Raw genomic sequence first — 18,240 nt, 5'->3', positions numbered from 1 at the left:
TGGATCACGACGAGTACGACTCCTTCAACCCCGTTCTCTTGAACTCTTCCGCTTAGCGATCTACAAGGGTATGTAGATGCACTCTCCTTCCCCTCGTTGCTGGTTTCTCCATATATAGATCTTGGTGACACGTAGGAAAATTTTGAATTTCTGCTACGTTCCCCAACAGTGGCATTATGAGCTAGGTCTATTGCGTAGATTCTTTGCACAAGTAGAACACAAAGTAGTTGTGGGCGTTGATGTTGTTCAATATGCTTACCGTTACTAGTCCAATCTTGATTCGGCGGCATTGTGGGATGAAGCGGCCCGGACCGACCTTACACGTACACTTACATGAGATAGGTTCCACCGACTGACATGCACTTGTTGCATAAGGTGGCTAGCGGGTGCCAGTCTCTCCCACTTTAGTCGGATCGGATTCGATGAAAAGGGTCCTTATGAAGGGTAAATAGCAATTGACATATCACGTTGTGGTTTTTGCGTAGGTAAGAAACATTCTTGCTAGAAACCCATAGCAGCCACGTAAAACATGCAAACAACAATTAGAGGACGTCTAACTTGTTCTTGCAGGGTATGCTATGTGATGTGATATGGCCAAGAAGAATGTGATGAATATATGTGATGTATGAGATTGATCATGTTCTTGTAATAGTAATCACGACTTGCATGTCGATGAGTATGACAACCGGCAGGAGCCATAGGAGTTGTCTTTATTTATTGTATGACCTGCGTGTCATTATACAACGCCATGTAATTACTTTACTTTATTGCTAACCGGTAGCCATAGTAGTAGAAGTAATAGTTGGCGAGACAACTTCATGAAGACACTATGATGGAGATCATGATGATGGAGATCATGGTGTCATGTCGGTGACGATGATGATCATGGATCCCCGAAGATGGAGATCAAAAGGAGCAAAATGATATTGGCCATATCATGTCACTATTTGATTACATGTGATGTTTATCATGTTTATACATCTTATTTGCTTAGAACGACGGTAGTAAATAAGATGATCCCTCATTAAAATTTCAAGAAAGTGTTCCCCCTAACTGTGCACCGTTGCGAAAGTTCGTCGTTTCGAAGCACCACGTGATGATCGGGTGTGATAGATTCTTACATTCACATACAACGGGTGTAAGCCAGATTTACACACGGGAAACACTTAGGTTAACTTGACGAGCCTAGCATGTACAGACATGGCCTCGGAACACAAGAGACCGAAAGGTCGAGCATGAGTCGTATGGAGGATACGATCAACATGAAGATGTTCACCGATGATGACTAGTCCGTCTCACGTGATGATCGGACACGGCCTAGTTGATTCGGATCATGTAATCACGTAGATGACTAGAGGGACGTCTATCTGAGTGGGAGTACATGAGATGAACTTAATTATCCTAAACATAGTCAAAAGATCTTTGCAAATTATGTCGTAAGCTCGGGCTTTAGTTCCACTGTTTAGATATGTTCCTAGAGAAATATAGTTGAAAGTTGAAAGTAGCGGTTATGCGGAGAGTAGAAAGCTTATGTCCTTAATTTACCGCTCAGTGTGCTGAACCCCAAACGTAGTCTGTGGGTGTTGTGAACATCGGACATACACATTTTGATAACTACGTGATAGTTCAGTTAAACGGTTTAGAGTTGAGGCACCAAAGACGTTTTCGAAACGTCACGGAACATATGAGATGTTTCGAGGGCTGAAATTGGGATTTCAAGCTCGTGCCCACGTCAAGAGGTATAAGACCTCCGACGATTTTCTTAGCCTGCAAACTAAGGGAGAAAAGCTCAGTCGTTGAGCTTGTGCTCAGATTGTCTGAGTGCAACAATCACTTGAATCGAGTGGGAGTTGATCTTCCAGATGAGATAGTGATGTTTCTCCAAAGTCATTGCCACCAAGCTGCTAGAGCTTCGTGATGAACTATAACATATGAGGGATAGATATGATGATCCTTGAGGTATTCACGATGTTTGACACCGCGAAAGTAGAAATCAAGAAGGAGCATCAATTGTTGATGGTTGGTGAAACCACTAGTTTCAAGAAGGGCAAGGGCAAGAAGGGATACTTCAAGAAACGGCAAATCAGCTGCTGCTATAGTGAAGAAACCCAAGGTTGAACCCAAACCCGAGACTAAGTGCTTCTGTAATAAGGGGAACAGCCACTGGAGCAGAATTACCCTAGATACTTGGTAGATAAGAAGGCTGGCAAGGTCGATAGAAGTATATTGGATATACATTATATTAATGTGTACTTTACTAGTACTCCTAGTAGCACCAGGGTATTAGATACCGGTTCGGTTGCCAAGTGTTAGTAACTCGAAATAAAAGCTACAGAATAAACGGAGACTAGCTAAAGGTGAGCTGACGATATGTGTTGGAAGTGTTTCCAAGGTTGATGTGATCAAGCATCGCACACTCCCTCTACCATCGAGATTTGGTGTTTGCGTTGAGCATAGACATGATTGGATTATGTCTATCGCAATACGGTTATTCATTTAAGGAGAATAATGGTTACTCTGTTTATTTGAATAATACCTTCAATGGTCTTGCACCTAAAAGAATGGTTTATTGAATCTCGATCATAGTGATACACATTTTCATGCCAAAGGATATAAGATAGTAATGATAGTACCACTTACTTGTGGCACTGCCATGTAAGTCATATTGGTGTAAAACACATGAAGAAGCTCCATGTTGATGGATCTTTGGACTCACTCATTTTTGAAAAGTTTGAGACATGCAAACCATGTCTATTGGTGTATACGCATGAAGAAACTCCATGCAGATGGATCGTTTGGACTCACTTGATTTTGAATCACTTGAGATATACAAATCATACCACATAGGCAAGATGACTGAAAAGCCTCGTTTTCAGTAAGATGGAACAAGATAGCAACTTGTTGGAAGTAACACACTTTGATGTGTGTAGTCCAATGAGTATTGAGGCATGCAGTGAATATTGTTATGTTCTTACTTCACGGATGATTTAAGTAGATACTGAGTATATTTACTTGATGAAACACAAGTCTGAATTATTGAATGGTTCAAGTAATTTCAGAGTGAAGTTGAAGATCATTGTGACAAGAGGATAAAATGTCTATGATATGATCATAGAGATGAGTATCTGAGTTACGAGCTTTGGCACGCAATTAAGACATTGTGGAAATTGTTTCACAACTAATACCGCCTGGAACACCATAGAGTGATGGTGTGTCCGAACATCATAGTTGCACCCTATTGGATATGGTGCGTACCATGATGTCTCTTATCGAATTACCACTATCGTTCATGGGTTAGGCATTAGAGACAACCGCACTCAGTTTAATAGGGCACCACGTAATTCCGTTGAGACAACACCATTTGAACTATGGGTTGGAGAAACCTAAGTTGTCGTTTCTTAAAAGTTTGGGGCTGCGACGCTTATGTGAAAAAGGTTTCATCGTGATAAGCTCGAACCCAAAACGGATAAATACATCTTCATAGGATACCCAAAATGGTTGGGTATACCTCCTATCTCAGATCCGGAAGCAAAACTAATTGTTTCTAGACACGGGTCCTTTCTCGAGGAAAAGTTTCTGTCGAAAGAATTGAGTGGGAGGATGGTGGAGACTTGATGAGGTTATTTAACCGTCACTTCAACTAGTGTGCAGCAGGGCGCAGGAAGTTGTTCTTGTGGCGCCTACACCAATTGAAGTAGAAGCTTATGATAGTGATCATGAAGTTTCGGATCAAGTCACTACCGTACCTCGTAGGGTGACAAGGATGTGTACTACTTAGAGGTCATGTTGCTAGACAACAATGAACCTACGAGCTATGGAGAAGCGATGGTGGGTCGGGATTCCGATGAATGGCTCGAGGCCATAAAATCCGAGAAAGGATCCATGACTTTGGAAGAAATACTTGATGGCCGTAAGACCGTTGGGTACAAATGGATTTTAAAAGGAAGACAGATAATGATGGTAAGAATCACCATTAAGAAAGCTTGACTTGTCGTTAAGATGTTTTCTGACAAGTTCAAGGAGTTGACTACGGTGAGGCTTTCTCACTCGTAGTGATGCTAAGAGTCTGTTGGAAATGGATTAGCAGTTACTGCATTATTTATGAAATCTTGCAGACAGAATGTCAAAACATTGTTTCCTCTACAGTTTTCTTGAGGAAAGGTTGTATGTGATACAACCAGAAGGTTTTGACAATCTTGAAGAACACTAACAAATATGCAAAACTCCAGCAATCCTTCTAAGGACTGGAGTAAGCATCTCGGAGTTGGAACATATGCTTTGATGGGATGATCAAAGATTTTGGGTTTATACAAAAGTTTATGAGAAACTTGTATTTCCAAAGAAGTGAGTGGGAGCACTATAGAATTTCTGATGAGTATATGTTGTTGACATATTGTTGATCAGAAATGATGTAGAATTTCTGCAAAGCATATAGGGTTATTTGAAAGGTGTTTTTCAATAGAAAACCTGGATTAAGCTGCTTGAACATTGAGCATCAAGATCTATGAGGATAGATCAAAAATGCTAATTGGTACTTTCAAATGAGCACATACCTTGACATGATCTTGAAGGTGTTCAAGATGGATCAGTCAAAGAAGGAGTTCTTGCCTGATTTGTAAGGTATGAAGTTAAGAGTTAAAGCTCGACCACGGCAGAAGAGAGAGAAAGGACGAAGGTCGTCCCCTATGCTTCAGACGTAGGCTCTATAGTATGCTATGCTGTGTACCGCACCGGAAGTGTGCCTTGCCATGAGTCAAGGGGTACAAGAATGATCCAGGAATGGATCATTGGACAGCGGTCAAAATTGTCCTTGGAGTAAATAAAGGACATGTTTCTCGATTATGGAGGTGATAAAGAGTTCGGCGTAAAGGGTTACGTCGATGCAAGCTTTAACACCTATCCGAGTGACTCTGAGTAGCAAACCAGACACGTATAGTGGAGCAACCATTTGGAATAGCCCCAAGTGGAGCGTGGAAGCAGCATTTACAATATGACATAGAGAATTGCGAAGTATGTACGGATCTGAATGTTGCAGACCCATTGACTAAAACCTCTCCTACAAGCAAAACATGATCAAACCCTAGAACTCATTGAGTCTTAATCACATGATGATGTGAACTGGTTTAGTGACACTAGTAAACTCTTTGGATGTTGGTCACATGGCGATGTGACCTGTGAGTGTTAATCACATGGCGATGTGAACTAGATTATTGACTCTAGTGCAAGTGGGAGACTGTTGGAAATATGCCCTAGAGGCAATTAGTTATTATTATATTTCCTTGTTCATGATAATCATTTATTATCCATGCTATAATTGTATTGATAGGAAACTCAGATACATGTGTGGGTACATAGACAACACCGTGTCCCTAGTAAGCCTCTAGTTGACTAGCTCATTGATCAATAGATGGTTACGGTTTCCTGACCATGGACATTGGATGTCGTTGATAACGGGATCACATCATTAGCAGAATGATGTGATGGACAAGACCCAATCCTAAGCCTAGCACAAAGATTGTGTAGTTCGTATGCTAAAGCTTTTCTAAAGTATCATTTCCTTAGACCATGAGATTGTGCAACTCCCGGATATCGTAGGAATGCTTTGGGTGTACCAAACGTCACAACGTAACTGGGTGGCTATAAAGGTGCACTACAAGTATCTCCGAAAGTGTCTGTTGGGTTGGCACGAATCAAGACTGGGATTTGTCACTCCGTGTAAATGGAGAGGTATCTCTGGGCCCACTCGGTAGGACATCATCATAATGTGCACAATGTGACCAAGGGGTTGATCACGGGATGATGTGTTACGGAACGAGTAAAGAGACTTGCCGGTAATGAGATTGAACAAGGTATCGGCATACCGACGATCGAATCTCGCGCAAGTACAATACCGTTAGACAAAGGGAATTGTATACGGGATCAATGGAGTCCTTGACATCATGGTTGATCCGATGAGATCATCGTGGAACATGTGGGAGCCAACATGGGTATCCAGATCCCGCTGTTGGTTATTGACCGGAGAACGTCTCGGTCATGTCTGCATGGTTCCCAAACCCGTAGGGTCTACACACTTAAGGTTCGATGACGCTAGGGTTATAAAGGAAGTTTGTATGTGGTTACCGAATGTTGTTCGGAGTCCCGGATGAGATCCCGGACGTCACGAGGAGTTCCGAAATGGTCCAGAGGTAAAGATTTATATATGGGAAGTCTTGTTTTGGTCGCCGGAAAAGTTTCGCGCATTATCGGTATTGTACCGGGAGTGCCGAAAGGGGTCCGGGGGTCCACCAGGGGTCCACATAGGCTGTAGGGGTGTGCGCCTTGGCCTATATGGGCCAAGGGCACTAGCCCCAAGATGCCCATGCGCCAAGAGATAAGGGAAAGGGAGGGTCCTAAAGGGGGAAGGCACCTCCTAGGTGCCTTGGGGAGAATGGACTCCTCCCTAGCCGCACCCTTCCTTGGAGGAAGGGCCAAGGCTGAGCCCCCCCCTCTCCCTTGCCCCTATATATAGTGGAGGGGAGGGAGGGCAGCCGCACCTGAAGCCCTGGCGCCTCCCTCCCTCACGTGACACCTCCTCCTCTCCCGCAGGTGCTTAGCGAAGCCCTGCAGGATTGCCACGCTCCTCCACCACCACCACGCCGTTGTGCTGCTGCTGGATGGAGTCTTCCTCAACCTCTCCCTCTCTCCTTGCTGGATCAAGGCGTGGGAGACGTCACCGGGCTGTACGTGTGTTGAACGCGGAGGTGCCGTCCGTTCGGCACCAGGATCTCCGGTGATTTGGATCACGACGAGTACGACTCCTTCAACCCCGTTCTCTTGAACGCTTCCACTTAGCGATCTACAAGGGTATGTAGATGCACTCTCCTTCCCCTCGTTGCTGGTTTCTCCATAGATAGATCTTGGTGACACGTAGGAAAATTTTGAATTTCTGCTACATTCCCCAACAATGGCACCTTTTGAAGCCTTGTACGGGCGGAGATGTCGTACTTCATTAAATTGGTCAGAAACAGGAGACAGTCATATCTTCGGCCCAGACATACTCAAAGAAGTGGAGGAGAAAGTTAGGCTAATCAGGGACCGACTCAAGACAGCTCAAAGCCGACAAAAGAGTTATTACGATCAAAAACATTGGGAAGTCAGCTTTAAACTCGGTGAATATGTGTACCTACGGGTATCTCCTATGAGGGGCCTGCAACGGTTCAAAGTTAAAGGAAAGCTAGCACCAAGATTTATCGGACCATTCTGTGTAGTTGCACGAAGAGGCATAGTAGCCTACCAGCTAGACCTACCCGAAGAGTTGTCAGACGTCCACAACGTGGTCCACGTCTCATAGTTGAGGAAATGTGTAAGCAACCCAGAGAAGCATGTGTCTCATGACGATATTGAGATGCAACCGGACCTCACCTATAGGGAACGTCCAGTAAAAATATTGGAGGAGTCTGAAAGGAGAACCCGTCAAAAAACAATTATGTTTTTCAAAGTTAAGTGGAGCAATCACACCGAGGACGAAGCAACATGGGAAAGAGAGGATTTTCTTCGAACAGAGTACCCACACCTCCTTGAGGATCAGCTGAAATCTCGGGGACGAGATTTTTCCTAAGGGGGTAGGTGTTGTAACACTCCAAAATTTTTTGATTTGGTTTTTAAAAATCTTTATTTGATTTAAAGGAGGTTATTTAAAATTTTTTAGAAGGACTCTTCTTCTCAGATTTTTTTGACAAATATTTTTTTATGAGTCCTTCTCAATATTGATTTTTGGTCTTGAGTGTTTTTTAGCATATGATGAGTCAACACAGAGAATCTTGGGTTTTCTTAATATTTCTTTTATTTAAAAACAATATCCCTATGACTTATGGATTGATTCTTCCCAATTCAAAAAATTTCTCTTCCCATGACCTAGGTTATAAATTCTCTTCCAAAACCCACCCCCTACTTTGGTTCAAGTCAAATATCCAACTCCAGCAAGTTTCAACCCATTTTTGATTTTTATTCTATTCATTTTATCCCCAAAACTATTTCTGTCTTTTACTTTGGACCTAGGTGACTCAAAAAGGAAATACATGATTCCTTTTGAGTTTTGGTCCCAAATAAACCCCTATGGCTAGTCTTTAGTACCCTCAACCTAGATCCATCAAGATCCACTGGTCCAGAATTCAAAATTTTCAAAATTTGCTTGCTGCAAGTTTGAACCAGATTTGCCAAATTTGGTAAAATTCATTCTTCTGCTTCTCCAAAAATTCTGAGTAAAATCAGGCAGCCCCTAGATGCATTGAGAGGTCACCTCACCAAAGATCAACTCCAGAAAAACTTTCCTCATGCCAAAAACCTTTCATCGAACACTTGGCGTGCACTGTTTCGGTCAAAGTTCAGAAAATTCAGAGTTTTAGTGTTTGGGTTTAGTCGACATTGTTGTTTTCTTCAGAGCACGGCGTCAGTCTCACCAGTGCCCGCGTTGGCACCTTGCCCACTCGTCCTTCTCCTTATCCAGTGTGCCGAACGATCATTTGGACGGGCGCAAGCGTTGGTGGCGACGTGTCCCGCCAGCGCCGGCGTCTTCTGCGGTGGCAGAACCACCCGTGGCGGGCAGCAGGGGCCAGCCCCGCCTTTCGGCGCCGTGCAGCACCGCCCAAGCCACCAGAGGCCTCTGCGTGGCCATCCCATCCCCCATGCATGCTGCAGCACCGTCGCCATGGCCTGAGAGGTGCAGAGCGTGCTCTCTGCCGCCACCGTGCCCGTGAGGCCGTTCCGTCGAGAACGTAGAGTATCACCCAAGTCAGGCCAAGTTTAGCCCTTGAACGGATCAAGTAGACCAATGCGATGACGCCCAGCCACCTAAACCACCTGCCCAACCACTGCCTCGTTGTAATCACTCGCCGGAGTTATCCAGATGTCGGCAACCACCTCGGGCCGGCTATAAATAGTGCCCCGAGCTTGCCTTCGACCAGGCATCACCCCTCCACCTCACCAGAACCACGCCCAGTCACTAGGAGGGCCTCAAGGAGGTCTTCTTCCCCGACTCCGGCCGCCCCGTTCTGCCTCGGGCTTCGGCACGATTCTCTCCGGTGAGGACACCTCCGCCTCCCAGACCGCGTCAGAAACCTTCTAGTGCACCCACTCTTCTGACCCTAGCCTCAATTTGACGCCTACAGCTCTCCTCGGCGAGATACACCACCACCTGAACCGCCGTCCGCCGGAGTGAAGGCCGCCGTTGACGTGGTGCTCGCCGACGACCAACTCCACCACCCACAGACGCGGGAGAGCACCGTGAGTCCGTAGGTACCATCCACTCCCCCTACCTCGCCGTGGATCGATGCTGGCGACCACCGCAGCCCTCGGGCGCTGGTGGACTCTGTTTTGAAATTCAAACCTGACGGGTGGGACCCCCTCGTCAGCTTTTTATTTTTTTCGAACCGTTTTATGAAAACACCTTCGGGCAAAGTACGTGTTTCCTTTAGGTTGGCGTATTTACAACTGAAGCATTTTCTGTTTTTCTAAACTAGCCCCTTGAAGTTTTCTGTTTCATTATAGATGAGTCCCTGGACTAAAACCTTAATAACTTAAAAAAAGATGATTTAGAACTGATTCTTTTTCTGCCATATTTATTTTTCGGTCTAATTTTTTATCATATTTATTAAAAAATATTTGGAACAAGTTTTATGCACACCCGGTATTTACGTTAGCATGCAATTTCTTTATACCGTAGATACCGGAGGAGGTGACGGGACTGCAAACTTCACCGAGCTAGACTCCGACTACTCCGAACCAGGAAAGCATGTTTGAACCTTTGATATGATGAGTGTCTGGCATATTTGCTTGAGTAGTTACTTCATGGCATGTTTATATAAGCATCCGTGGGTATTATATTGCATGCAAGGCAACTACAAGTGAGCTTCAAAACTTGTTGTGTCATTTGATGGGAGGTAACATGATCATGTGAAGACATGAAAGGTGGTAAGTTGGTATTGTGGAAGCATGCCAGTCTTATGTCGACCGTTTAACTCCAGTGTTAACGTGGATCAAGTCATGTTCCCGTTCGTCCCCTTTTCGTGCTGCCACATGTCTTCTATTTAGAATGCGGTCTAGTCAGTTGCAAACCTCTTTCCTCGTACACACCAAATAGAGGGGCCGTGATGAGGGTTCCATGGCCCTGGATTAAAGCCCGTCATCCGGTCAAGGGGCATGGGTGTTTCTGGTTGGGACCGAGAGGGGGGCACCCCTTAGAGCGCGCGATATAAATTTGATCTCATGCTATTCGAGGTTGTGGCCTCCCCGTCTTAAAGTTTTTCTTGAACGTTGCCTAGGGTGATTCCTGGCAGCGGGATGTGGAATGGGTGTGTAATGGTTAGATGAGTTTCTTCTAAAATACCGTAAATGGAACTAGTCCTTTGTGACTACGGAAATCCGTTGACTGTGGGTAAAGTGCACAAACTCTGCAGAGTCAAAACCATTCGAGTAACCGTGTCCACTGTCAAGGACTGTGATCAACATATCAGTGTCAGTATCAGTCTCATCGTCAGTCTCAGTGTCAGTTTCAGTGACAATCTCTGGTGAACAAACATGAGTAGTAAACCCGGCTGAATATCATTTTCCTGTGGACGGACTAAGCAGCTTACTATTATATATTGAGTACTGCTTTGGGATGATTTAAATTTATGAACTACTTGAATTCGAATGGTGAAATATAAGCCCTTTATGTGATGTCGCTCAGACGTCCGACTGTGGCATTCTTGTTGTTTATTTTTGTTATAAGACCTTTATGTGATGTCGCTTAGACGTCTGACCGTGGCATTCTTGTTATTAATTTTTGTTACAAGCCCTTTATGTGATGTCGCTCAGACATCCAACTGTGGCATCCATGTTATTTACTTTCATTATAAGCCCTTTTCGAGATGTCGCTTAGACGTCCGACTGTGGCACGCACTGTCTTTTATATTTTTAATGCAAGCTCTTTATGTGGTGTCGCCCTGACGCCCGACTGCGGCATGTTAATTTATTTTTACCTTTCGAGGTGTCGCTTCAGACACCCGATCGGTCTTCAATTATTTTTATTGGGATTTCGGGAGGACTACCGCCTGACTTCCTTTTTATTTAACATGCCGTGCACATTCATTATCTGAGTGTGCATTACTAATCTACTCATGTGCATCATGTTGGCATTTTTTATATCTTATGTCCAAACTGTCTTGCGAGTTCATTCAAAGTACTCATCTGGCTTGTTGATTTGGCCAGATATCGACGAAGGCGATCTTATGGATGAAGAGTACGATAGCGAGTCCGACGCCTAGAGGAGTCCCAGTCAGTCCCATGCGATCCTGGAATTGGTCACTTGTATCATATACGCTTCTTCAACCAAATAAAATCATAGAGCCACACTCCAGCGCTTGATGAGCTGTAAGATTTAGGAGTCATGTCACCCACGTCACTGTGACATATCCACCACCACTTTTATTACGAGTCAGTAGTTATGCCACCATACTCCTTGTGTCATATCCGCCTTTATGTACAATAACGGCGTGCTTGTAATAAATTGTCGAGCCGCCTCAGCTCAACCTTGTATAATATTTAGTACTACTGGATTTCTGTATCAAGGATTTGTCTACTAGTAAGGAAGTTTTTCCTATACTGGTCCGATAAAAGGGTCGGTTTCTCAATAAATGTTTTATTGGAAAACCGGTCCTGACAAAGGGGCCAAAGAGAGTTTGTGCCAAGCACAGCTCAAACATAGGCACCCACTAAGCACATCTCAAAATGTTACTTGGGGGCTCTTTGTGCAAAGCAACAAAGAGTTTGAAAGGACCCTTGTAATAGGCTATCAAGCCAGGCTTGGAAGCCAGGTGTATTCACCTAAAACCCCAGGTTAACCTGCCTTCATCAAGTAAGCCACTCCGTCCAGGTAGTCTTGGTACGACCCGCCGAACGTTTGACAAGTCAATCTAATATAGACCCTGAACTTGTCAAAGTTAAAACGACGATTGGTTAATGTGAGGTCCATCTTAAAAGGCTTTGTCAAATGGTTTAACTCAGCGGCCTGGCAGCCCATGAAAAGCCTCGAATTTGGGCCTGGCAGCCCTTCAAAACCTCGACTACAAGATTCTATTTGCCTTTATTTGTCAAGTCTTTTCTCTTTTTATAAGATTTTATGATAAAACCGGTGTCTATTGACCCGACCCAACTATAAGTCGTCAATTTGACCCGGTGTTTATTAACCCGGTTTGGCTTTCAGCTATAAGTTGTTAGACCACATTCAATTATAAACCGGTGCTTGTTAACCCGGCCTGCCATTGAATATAAGTCGCCAGGATGATCGTTCGGTGTTTATCATAACTCGACATGGCTTAAGTATAAACTAGCAAAGCATGGTGAAGAGTTATCAGCACTCCATATTTGGGTTATCACCCTTACTACAAGAAAGTTGGTAAACCAACGATGTGATTCAATATCACAGGTATGATATATTTCATATTTTATTATCCTTGCAGCCTTGGTTATAAACCCTGGCTTTATATTGGGCATTATGACCCGTCTAGCGGTAAACCGCTAGGACAATTTTTTCAGTCTTTCATATGCAGAAATAGGATTGCATAAAATTGCTAAGGCACATAAGCAAACACAGCAACAATCATGACGGATTAAACAGTGTTATGCAGCAGTGCACGTTGGCAACTGATCAAACAAGTATTTCAACTAGCCTATTACACTACTAGGGAAAAGCCTATACACAGAATCTTACCAGCAGCGCTCCCTAAAATACCACGCTACTGCTATTTAGCAGCAGCACGTGTTAGAGAAACGTGATGCTGACAGGAAAATAGCAGTAGCGCGTCCACCGCGAACCGCGCTGCTCCTATAATTGCCATGACCTTGCCCCCCCCGCTAGTTATAGCAGTAGCGCACTTTATTGAACAGCGCTACTGCTATAGAAGTTAGCAGCAGCGCACTTATGGGAAAACAGCTACTGCTAAGATCATCCCACAAGTTTAGTCCCACCTCGCTCCGTGCACAGGGTGTTTACCACCTTAAATATGTTATTTCTGAAACTACCACAACCAATTGGTCTTCAGTGAACTCTACGTGTAAAATTTGTGGCTGCAATATGAGTCCTCTCCGGTTCCTACCGGATAGGACTCATATCGACAATTCAGATTGTACACAAAAAGATCATTGATGGCCAATGTATTTTTGCATTGACGTATTTTTTGTATAGTTACACTTAGCAGTAGCGGTTTATGTGCAACGCGCTACTGCTATTCTGATTATCTGTAGCGCGTTTCGGCAAACGCGCTACAACTATCCCTACCTTATCCCCACGCACACGACCGGCGCCCTCACTCACAGTCTCACTCTTGCCCCCTGTGCCGATAACCGTCGTCGTGCGTCGCCGCCGCCGTCGCCTTCGTCCGTCCGCCGCCGAGGTACTCCCCTCCATCCGTCCCTTCTCCCTCCTCCTCGCACATCCTCCCTCCGCCTACGGCCGCCCCTCCCTCCTCCGCCGCCGCCCTCCTCCCTCCGCCTGCGGCCGCCCTCTCCCTCCTCCACCGGCAGCCCTCCTCCCACCGCCCTCGACCTCGCCGCCCCTAGCTACCTCTCCGCCGCCCCCACCCCCTGCCACTAGTTAGTACTAGATTTAGTAGCTGTAGATGTTAATTTTGGGGTTCATAGCTAGTACTAGATGTTAATTTAGTTAGTACTAGATTTTTAGTAGTAGTAGATGTTAATTTAGGGTTCATAACTAGTTTAGTAAGTAAATTAATAAACTAGTTGAAGTAGTTGAATTAATAGAACTAATGTATTTTTAGTAAGATAATTAATATAACTAGTTGAACTACTTTATTTTTAGAAAGAACTAGTTTTTTCTATTTATAGTAAGTTTATATTTAGTAAGAACTAGTTGAATTAATAAAACCAATTGAACATGTCATATTTGTTGTTATTTTTTAGTTTAAGCAATTATTTGAGATGTATTAGTGATAACTTATATGGTTTCAGGTGACCACCGTCGTCCCCGTCACCAACCCCCTCCGACATCCCCGCCGTCGTCCCCGTCACCGACCCCCTCCGACATCCCCGCCGTCGTCCCATTCACCGACCCCCTCCGACATCAAGGTGAGACCAGCCAAATATCCTTGTATATCTTGTGTTGTTGCTCAAATAGGATATGTGGTTGCTCAAGTGGCCCTTCATGTTCAGTTTACATCTCCGAGTGGCCTATTTTTTTCTGGAGTGTTGATTAATTTCTGTTCCGGTAAATTTCAGGCGCTCGATATGTCGTTTTTTAGCAATGGTCATGCTGGATTTTTTCGTGAATTCTGGCATGACTTGTGCTAGAATATGTACAAGTTTAATCTTTGAATTATGAACGTAGGAAATGTCGTACTCGGACGACGACAGTCTCCCAGGGGAGTGTAGCTGGTGCCACGATGATCGAGGTATGTGCGACAGGTTCGTTCGGCTGGACGAAGATCGGCGCTTCAGCATTAAGCTCGAGGAGACCTTCGATTGTGAAACGGTACATAACAACGACAAGTGTTTTTTCATAATTAAGCATGACTTCAACTATTTCAACGTCTAATTTTCATATTTTACAATTCGACTAGCTTATCCCATGCCATGCAAGACGCTATGTCTTGGAGAGGATGGGTTTTGAAGACCATGAAAATTTCGAAACAAAGAAAATACACCTAAGGACCCATCATGATATGGATTTTGAAGTAAATCTGTGCAATGCTCAGAGCGTAACCCATTTTGGTTGCCAAAATTGGGAAGCACTTTGCAAAATGTATGGTTTTTATGAGGGTATGATTGTCACCATGGATCTTGGTGATCCTGACATCGAGCAAGACAATATGGACATTTGGGTCCTTGTTGATACGCTTCTGATTGTACCGCTATGTGAGTTTCTCAAACATAGTTATTAACTAATTTATAGTGTTTATTTTAAAATAGTTGATAGCTTATTTTGATTCTTCAAAGACTGTGCGGAAGATGGTAGATAAAACCCACTACACCGATGCCACCGAGTTAACGTATAAGGAGAAAAATCATCTGATCGCATTTTGTACTCTTCTTGAGAATTACAATAACTATTATCAAACTCCTCCAAATTATGGTGAATACGTGCCACTAGTGCATGTGTTGAACCATGGTAACTTCTCTGGAGATACCCTGGTAAGATTTTTTACTATTATGACATCCGTGCATCTTTGGCATACTTCTAAAACTAGTACATCATTGCTAACTATGAAGTTATTATTATGTTTTTCAACAGAAACTCCCGATGGATTGTGTGCCTCATCTGATGTCTCTGCATGGTCGCCTCTCAGTTCTGAACATACTGCCAGGTAAATCTACGAAGCTCACCTGTGCATATCGGATTTCTAAAACCCGTGAACACATGTTCATCAAAGAATGGAAGAAATGTATGGACATTCGCAAGGAGGTTCTTGGAAGTAACATTCAGCGAAAGGCAAGAATTGGAGACAGGCTAATCTCCATTCTCCATAATGGAGAGTTAGGGGCTATCTTGTTTTTTGCTATTTTACCTTAGAAAATGTAGTAGGTCTTAATCGAATGTAATAGGTCCTATGAGGTACAATATGTTTATTATGTGGTAATGTGTTAGAGTTGATAATGATGATCTTGAGGAGGTGTTATGTGATGTCAATGATGTAAACGATGATCTTGAGGAGGTGTTATATGACAATGATGTATTATGATGATAAGTTGTTAATGATATGATGATGATGATATTATTATATCATTGGGTGAAAGAACCGCGGATTAGTTTCAAGTGGATGGACATCCACTTGAAACTAATCCGCGGTTCTTTCCCCCCGTGATGTAATAACTCATTATGATGTAAAAACAATCTCTAAATTCCTGTTGTATGAAAACTTGTGTAAAGGTGTATGAATACAACATGAAATAAAAAAGAAACAAAATACTAAATAATAGTAGTAGCGCGGGAAAGGAGAAGCACTACTACTAATTACCAGTAGCGCGGTTCTGAAGAAGCGCTACTACTAAGTCAATTTATCTGTAGCGTGGGTCCAGGCGCACTATTGCTAAGCATTAGCTGTAGCGCCTTATCAGTAGCGCTCCAGCCCGCGCTACTGATAGGCCTAAAACCCGCGCTGCTGCTAGGCTTTTCCCCAGTAGTGTTACAAGGCGCTTTAATGCCAAAAAGAATAATTGTTCATCACACGGATCGCAGTGAGCATAACCTAAACCGGCTCCCGGATCATGATGCATCACCGGGCTGATGTGAAGACTGTGGATCGTTCTGGGTCGGTTCATCCTCCTCTTCTTCACCCAGCAGCTAGAAGTCAATGGTTGACCAATCGATCCCAGTTAACGCTCTGGATACAGCTTCATCATTTATAAGGGTGGACGGTTCAACATCAGGGGCATAAGTGTGCTTACGGATTGGCGGGATAAGGTCTTGCACATCATAAGTTGGTGCACTGAGCCGCTTCTTGTCGGCATCATAAACTGACTGATAGAATGACAAATCAGTGTCTTCAGCCAGTTTGCTTGCCAATGGACGCATCACTCTTGTTATGGCCCTGAGTTCATCATTGTCAAACTCTGACCCGTCCTCTTTGATGCTTGGATAATCATCCCCTATGTCAGACAGGTCAAGATCAGATATTCATGCCTTGGCCCGGGTCAATATAGTAAGAGCACCGGCCCTAGCAGCTAATCTTTTTAATTCCTCAATACGAGCAGACATCATGGATAATTTTTCCAGTGTCTCCTTGATCAAAGTTGGGGCGGTTTATTATGTGAAGCTGTGCAGATGACTCGTTGAGCACTGGAATATAGCTGCTCTATCAGTGTATAGGCAGCCTTCAGCTTTTTACGCATGTCCGAGCCAAGATGAGCAATGCTGTCAAATATTAGTAAACAGACAACATCATGCAGATTGTTACACACAAACTAGTGAAGCAGATATTTACCAAAGACAGCAGTGGTCATAGCATTGACTTGTTGCTTCAAACCGGTCAGTTCTTCCACTACCAGATTAAGGGCTACTTCAGCATCTTCCGCCTGTTTCACTAGAGTTGCCTTCTCAGCATCCCATTCTGATCGCTCCTTCTTGAAGTTTTCCTTCAACTGTTCCATGGCTGTTAAGGTGCTTGTCAGTTCCTCATTTGCCTTCGACGCTTCTGCTTGCTGGGACATGAGGTTTTCTTGAAGATCAGCAACTTGAGATTCTTTTTTGCTTAGATCAGCCTGGAAGAGACAGTTAATGAGTTGGTAGTGTACATTTTAAGTCCCAAGCATATAACAGGTTATGCACTTGGCACTTGGGGGCTAATGCCTATCGCTTTTTCTCAGCAAAATGGTAACGTCCCAAGGCTCAATACAAGTATTAATCTTGGCACTTGGGGGCTAACGCCTAATTGATTCTAACAACACAGTTGTACAATTTCTCTAGATGATAAACCAGAATTTAACGGTATTCAACAAGAAGGGTAAGCCTTACAACAGGAAGTCCCGGTTCATCTTGAAGAGATAAACCGGCCCTTGTGGGCTACACAGATGAAGTCTATTTCTTATTTTATCAAAGTCCCGGTTCATCTGCAAGGGATAAAACCGGCCCTTGGGGGATACTGGAGTTGATATCATTAATAAATCAGAAGGAAACTTTGTGAAAAGTTGTAACATGAGTTACCTCATAACGCTCTTTCATCACGTTGACTAAACCGGCTTCATAATCATGGCTTGTGTACAGGCGGTTTAGGTACCCAGAATGAAGCTCTTGGGCATCAAGGTGGGCTTAGCTTGATAAATCAGTTTTCCACTTTCCTTTATCAAGAGCAATCTTTTCCTCTTTGGCTCTGTGTTTTGATAAAGCGACAGGATGGCCAGGGGAGGTATGAGCAGTGCCAGTAATGACAACATCATCAGTAGAACCTTTGTCTGGGCTTGGCGGATTATCAGCACCTTTCGACGGGCTTGGTGGATTATCAGCACCTTTGGCCAGGCTTGGCGGTTCAGCAACATGAGTCATTGGATCAGCGTCCATATGTTCACCCTCAGTGGCTTGGTCCGGCATTGGCGGGTCGCTTGGAATATTATCCATATTTGGACTTGATGTTTCAGGAGTTCTTTCCGGTTCATCACGATTGGGATCTTCAGCTGGTGGGTTCACCTTGGCTCTGTTCCTGGCCCTGGCCTTGTCCCTGGAAAGATAATAAGTATGCATCAAAAGAAGGTAAAGGTTAAAATATAAAGGTATGA

The sequence above is a fragment of the Triticum aestivum genome, chromosome 6B (assembly GCF_018294505.1).
Source record: "Triticum aestivum cultivar Chinese Spring chromosome 6B, IWGSC CS RefSeq v2.1, whole genome shotgun sequence".
NCBI classification, from domain to species: domain Eukaryota; kingdom Viridiplantae; phylum Streptophyta; class Magnoliopsida; order Poales; family Poaceae; genus Triticum; species Triticum aestivum.
Note: the sequence above shows the minus strand (reverse complement) of the source record.